Raw genomic sequence first — 7304 nt, forward strand, 5'->3', positions numbered from 1 at the left:
CGCCGCCCCGGCCCGCTGTCGTTTTTTTATTAGTAAAGTTTATGTATTTTTTGTTCATATATAATGTAGATGTATATATATATATACACATATATATATGGATGTATGCATGTATATATGGATGGATGAAAATATTGATGTGATGTTTTTTTTGTTCATAGACCTTGTTATGTTCATAAAATTAGTATTTTTTGTTCATATATAATGTAGATGTATATGTATGTGTATGTATGTATGTATGGATGGATGTGTAGTTGTATTGTTTTAGTTTATGTTTAGTTTAGTTTTAAGATTAGGAAAATTCCAGATGTGTAGTTATATTTATTTAGATGTATAGTTAATTTAGATGTTGTAATTTGTTCATAAAAATTGTGCACTTTTGTATAGAAACTTTATTTTTTTTCAGATGTACGAAAATGTAGAATGAAAACGAAAACAAACATATAAGAAAAAACAAAGGAACCAATGAAGAAGGAAAATAAAACCGCCCGGCCCGGCCACCACCGCATTTTCATAAAGTGTTTCCACCGAGTCCACGTCGCACCGATCGAGCACCCGCGGCGAAGCAAGTCTTTTTTTAAGGTAGTTCTTTGTTAAAGTGAGGGGGGACGTCGGGAGCACCCCCCGGCCCTCTCGCTCGTCCAAAACTCTCGAGGACACCCAAACCCTAGAAAAAACCGATGTCGGTCTCATACCCCCTCCCGCCGCGCCCCTACCCGATCGACAAACTCTCTTGAGGCCACCCAAATTTACCAAGTTAAAAGAGCGTTGTCGTCGAGGCCACCCCGAACCCTTGAAGCGTTGTTGAGGCCACCCCAAACCCTTGAAGTGTTGCCGAGGCCACCCCAAACCCTAGAGAAGCGTCGAGGCCAGGCTACTAATATGATTCCTTATTGTGCTTAGCTACCTAGTTCTACGTTTTGCCACTAATATATCCATCTGTCATGTTTGAATAATAATTGCCATGTTGTAAATATTTGTAGAAACTATGGATCCGCACCCCCGAGACGAAGCAAAAGAAGCGCTGTTGGGGGAGATAATCGCACACGGAAGTGATGCCGTCTTGTCGTATCTCAACGACACATGCACCGATGGTCTGAAAATAATATTAGTGTGGATACTACGTTTGCGAGTCCATCCGCCACACGACCTGTGAGCGGGGCTACTCTGACGAACAATATGAAGTGCGTAAGCAATAATATTCACAATTTTATTTTATTACCATCATTTGTGTTGAGTTTCATTTATTCATTTATATATATATATGTATTGACCCCCTTCTTCAAATTAGATCTTTCGGATGCGGGATGAAATCCTACCACCAGATCGTATGCAAGCAATTCAAGAGGAATTGGCGGCATTCTTCCTTGACCACGTGATTGCTAAAGACGGAGAATACCATGTGGACGATGAGTTCATATATAATTAGGAGATTATATTGTAAGAGATAATTATATTGTATATATGTAGCCAGTAGCGTCGGATAGATATACGAGAACTTGTTGTTCGACCAATCTCTCGGAGAAGGAGAGGTGGTCGATATCACTTCTCTCTGTATGCATATGTTCATGACGATCTTCTGTTTCCTTCATTTGCTTACTAGCTAGCGTGTCGAGTCCTCTCTATACGTATAATACGTAGCGTACGTTGACCAAGCACAGAGATAAGAGAGGACACTTCTCTCTATTAATTAGCTAGATAACACAATATATGAAACACCTAAATTAACCCCCCAAAACCCGTAAACCACCCCCTTTCAAAAAAAACAAAAACCTCAGCTCCAGGTGCTGACGCGTGGATGCCTATTGGTCCCGGTTTGTGCCACCAACCGAGACCAAAGGGCCTCCTGCCTGGGCTCGCCGCATGGGCCACGTGGAGGCCCATCTGTCCCGGTTCATGTAAGAACCGGGACTAAAGGCCCAGGGCATTAGTAACGGCACTTTAGTCCCGGTTCAACAACCGGGACAAAAGGCCCTTATGAACCGGGACAAATGGCCCTTTTCCTACTAGTGGAATAATGTGAGAAAATAGTTTAATGTCCTAATTTATATTTTCTCGCCATTTCCAGAGGAACACTGAATGTTATCGATACCTCTTGTGGTGGCAGAACTGTGCACAAAACATGGGGAATTGGAGTCAATTGCAAGAAACTACCACATTTTCGGCTAGGTTTGCAGAAAACCACCAAGCCACTAATCTGTTGTAAAAATGTCGGTGTACAAAAAGAGGGGCGCACTTTTGTACCCCTTTACCTGTGCACGGGCAGTCGGAGCCGCGCCCACGGTCACACCAAGCAGAACAGGGGAGGTGAGCCAAGGTAAGACCGAAGCCCAAGATAATCAGAGCAACGCCAAGGGCAAGACCACAAAGAGCAGAGGGACGAAGTAGGTTCCCCCGGCAAGACCCTTGCCGGGGCAGCTCGCCCCACACCAGCAGAGCGAGCCACCCTTGAGCCCACGGTCTCCAACATCACGTTGGGCCAGGGCTCAGGAGGCACCTCCATGGTGGCATGCAGATCTTTGTGAAGACAAGGAACACTCAAGATCAGATGAGGATTAGAAGGCGACGATCCTCGGCAAGATCCTTGCCGAGGAAGGCCACCAGACCCCCGGCGAGGTCCTTGCCGGAGACGACAGCGCGCCATGGCAAGACCCTTGCCGGGCTACACCGCAAGACCCTTGCCGGGCCACCCGGCAAGGCCCTCACCAAGGACGCCAGCGGGGCCACCGCCAGGCCGGCGCCAACCAAGTTTCCACCGCCGTTCACATGCAGCTGCCAGCCCAACCAGCTGGGCGGGCACCTGCGTGGCTACAAGCAGCTCCCAGGCCAACTCATCAAGCGCCTGCATGGCGGCATGCAGATCTTCGTAGAGGCTCCACCACCGCGCCACCTCAGCTGCCTGCCTGCCTACGTGGTGCCACATGCGTCGCTAGCCAGGGCGTGTGTCGAAGCAAGGAGGAGCGGCGACGGACGGGACGGGCCTTGCCCCCGTCCCCAATAAAGCAAGAGGACACCTAAGCTACGCATTAAATGCGTCTTGTCCTGTAATACTAGCGATAAGCTCATAGCACTGTGCGCCTTTGCACCTCCTGTGTGCCACTGTGGCAGCCCCTTTCGACTATAAAAGGAGGCCCATGGCATACTGGAGAAGGATTCGGCTCTTTTGAACCACACACTCACCACAGCTAGTTCGAGAGCTCAAGAACTCTCTGAAATACACCCACCAAAGCAGGACTAGGGTTTTACGCATCCTCGCGGCCCGAACCTGGGTAAACGATCCTCGTGCTGGTTACTGATCCTGCTCTTCTCGCAACCCCGCGCCCCGACAACCGTAGTAGGGATTCTTGTGATCCCATAGGTGTCGTTCCACACCGACAAAAAAACACCGCAAATTCTCTAATTTTATTGCAAAAAACACTAATCGGGTGATTTGGTCCGTTTGATCGCTTTCTGACAAGTGGGACAAATTTTAAGGAGCTGACTTGGCAAATAGTTTACACACACACCCCTGGAATCTAAAACAAAACGCAATCAACCACCCCCTATGGCCGGTTGCGCCTCCGCCCCTGCTCCGATCGACGGGAGGTCAACGGCGAGCTTGCATGGATGGGGGAGGGTCGCGAGCGGAGGATCAGACGAGGTGCCGAAGAGGGTACCGCCTTCCGCCACGCCATGGCCGTAGCCTTCCCCTGGTGCCGCCGCCCGCCATGCTTCGAGCTGGGACGACGCTGTGGAGGGGCGACGACTAGAGCTCAACCTCCCGTAGCATGCCGTCCGGCCTTCCCCTGCCGCCGCCGCCGCTCACCACGCTCCGAGCCGGGACGGCGCTATGGAGGGGTGACGACCGGAGTTCAACCTCCCGCAGCATGCCGTCTGGCCTTCCACTGCCGCCGCCGCCCGCCACAATCCGAGCCGAGACGACGTTGTGGAGGGGCGACGACCGGAGCTCAACCTCCCGCATCATGTCGTCTGGCAGCCGCCGCCGCAACCTCCCGCTGCCTCCCTGCGTCGCGCTGCTCCAGCAACTGTTGTCCTGTCCCCAGATCTCTGACCTCCCTCGACCTTGTTGGGGAACGTAGCATGCAATTTCAAAAAATTTCCTACGCTCACGCAAGATCTATCTAGGAGATGCATAGCAACGAGAGGGGGAGAGTGTGTCCACGTATCCTCGTAGACCGAAAGCGGAAGTGTTTGTTAACGCGGTTGATGTAGTCGAACTTCTTCTCGTTCTGACCGATCAACCACCGAACGTATGGCACCTCCGAGAGTTCTGCACACGTTCAACTCGATGATGTCCCTCGAACTCTTGATCCAACAAAGTGTCGAGGGAGAGTTCCGTCAGCACGACGGCGTGGTGACGGTGATGGTGAAGTGATCCGTGCACGGCTTCGCCTAAGCACTACGTGAATATGACCGGAGGCGTAAACTGTGGAGGGGGGCGCCGCACACGGCTTGGAACAATTGATGTGTGTTGTAGCCGCCCCTCCCCACGTATATAAAGGAGGGAGGGGGAGGAGGCCGGCCCTAGGCGCGCCCCAAGTAGGAGGAGTCCTACTTGGGCTCCTAGTAGGATTCCACCACCCCCCTTTCCTTTTACCGGAGGGGGAAAGGGGGAAAGAGAGGGGGAGAAGGAAAGGGGGGCGCCACCCCCTCTCCTAGTCAAATTCGGCCTCCTTCCCTGTGGGGGGCGCGCCACCCATTTGTGGGCTACTGTGCCTCCCTCCTATGGCCCATATGGCCCATATCTTCCCCCGGGTGGTTCCGGTAACCCACCCCCGATACTCTGATATGCACCTGATACATTCCGGAACACTTCCAGTGTCCGAATACTATCATCCAATATATCAATCTTTATGTCTCGACCATTTCGAGACTCCTCGTCATGTCCGTGATCTCATCCGGGACTCCTAACAACATTCGGTCACCAAATCACATAACTCATATAATACAAATCGTCATCGACGTTAAGCGTGCGGACCCTACGGGTTCGAGAACTATGTAGACATGACCGAGACTCCTCTCCGGTCAATAACCAAAAGCGGAACCTGGATGCTCATATTGGCTCCCACATATTCTACCAAGATCTTTATCAGTCGAACCGCAATGACAACATACATTATTCCCTTTGTCATCGGTATGTTACTTGCCCAAGATTCGATCGTCGGTATCTTCATACCTAGTTCAATCTCATTACCGGCAAGTCTCCTTACTCGTTCCGTAATTCATCGTCCCGCAACTAACTCATTAGTCACAATGCTTGCAAGGCTTATTATGATGTGCATTACCGAGGGGGCCCAGAGATTCCACTCCGATACTCGGAGTGACAAATCCTAATCTCGATCTATGACAACCCAACAAAACACCTTCGGAGATACCTGTAGAGCATCTTTATAATCACCCAGTTACGTTGTGATGTTTGATAGCACACAAGGCATTCCTCCGGTATCCGGGAGTTGCATAATCTCATAGTCAAAGGAATATGTATTTGACATGAAGAAAGCTATAGCAATAAAACTGAACTATCAATATGCTAAGCTAACGGATGGGCCTTGTCCATCACATCATTCTCCTAATGATGTGATCCCGTTCATCAAATGACAACACATGTTTATGGTTAGGAAACTTAACCATCTTTGATTAATGAGCTAGTTTAGTAGAGGCTTACTAGGGACACGGTGTTTTGTCTATGTATCCACACATGTATCATGTTTTCGGTTAATACAATCCTAGCATGAATAATAAACATTTATCATGATATAAGGAAATATAAAATAACAACTTTATTATTGCCTATAGGGCATATTTCCTTCAGTCTCCCACTTGCACTAGAGTCAATAATCTAGGTCTCATCGTAGTCAACTCCTTGAACTTGTCGAAAACCTTTCGCAACAAGTCAAGCTTTGTAGACAGTAACATTACCATCAGCGCCAGTCTTCTTCTTGAAGATCCATTTATTCTCTATGGCTTGCCAATCATCGGGCAAGTCAACCAAAGTCCATACTTTGTTCTCATACATGGATCCCATCTCAGATTTCATGGCCTCAAGCCATTTCGCGGAATCTGGGCTCATCATCGCTTCCTCATAGTTCGTAGGTTCGTCATGGTCTAGTAACATGACTTCGAGAACAGGATTACCGTACCACTCTGGTGCGGAACATGCTCTGGTTGACCTACGAGGTTCGGTAGTAACTTGATCCGAAGTTTCATGATCATTATCATTAGCTTCCTCACTAGTTGGTGTAGGCATCACGGGAACGGTTTTTTGTGATGAGCTACTTTCCAATTCGAGAGAAGGTACAACTACCTCATCAAGTTCTACTTTCCTCCCACTCACTTCTTTCGAGAGAAACTCCTTCTCTAGACAGGATCCATTCTTAGCAACAAAGATCTTGCTTTCGGATCTGTGATAGAAGGTGTACCCAACAGTCTCTTTTGGGTATTCTATGAAGACGCACTTCTCTGATTTGGGTTCGAGCTTATCAGGCTAAAGCTTTTTCACATAAGCCTCGCAACCCCAAATTTTAAGAAACGACATCTTAGGTTTCTTGCCACACCACAGTTCATACGGTGTCGTCTCAACGGATTTAGACGGTGCCCTATTTAACGTGAATGCAGCTGTCTCTAATGCATAACCCCCAAAGTGGTAAATAGGTAAGAGACATCATAGATCGCACCATATCTAATAAAGTACGGTTACAATGTTCGGACACACCATTATGATGTGGTGTTCCAGGTGGCGTGAGTTCTGAAACTATTCCACATTGTTTTAAATGAAGGCCAAACTCGTAACTCAAATATTCGCCTCCGCGATCAGATCGTAGAAACTTTATTTTCTTGTTATGATGATTCTCCATTTCACTCTGAAATTCTTTGAACTTTTCAAATGTTTCATACTTGTGTTTCATTAAGTAGATATAGCCATATGTGCTCAAATCATCTGTGAAGGTCAGAAAATAACGATACCCGCCGCGTGCTTGATATGTCTCTAACGTATGTATAATTTTTGATTGTTCCATGCTATTATATTATCTATTTTGTATTTTAATGGGATTTAATATACCTTTTTATATTATTTTTGGGACTAACCTATTAACCGAAGGCCCAGTGCAAATTGCTATTTTTTTTGCCTATTTCAGTGTTTCGCAGAAAAGGAATATCAAACGGAATCCAAACGGAATGAAACCTTCGCGGGGGTCGTTTTTGAAACAAACGCAATCCAGGAGACTTGGAGTGGACGTCAAGGAAGCCACGAGGCGGCCATGAGGTAGGAGGGCGCGCCCAGGGGGTAGGCGCGCGCCCCACCC

Source organism: Triticum aestivum, chromosome 6D (genome assembly GCF_018294505.1).
Source record: "Triticum aestivum cultivar Chinese Spring chromosome 6D, IWGSC CS RefSeq v2.1, whole genome shotgun sequence".
Classification (NCBI taxonomy): domain Eukaryota; kingdom Viridiplantae; phylum Streptophyta; class Magnoliopsida; order Poales; family Poaceae; genus Triticum; species Triticum aestivum.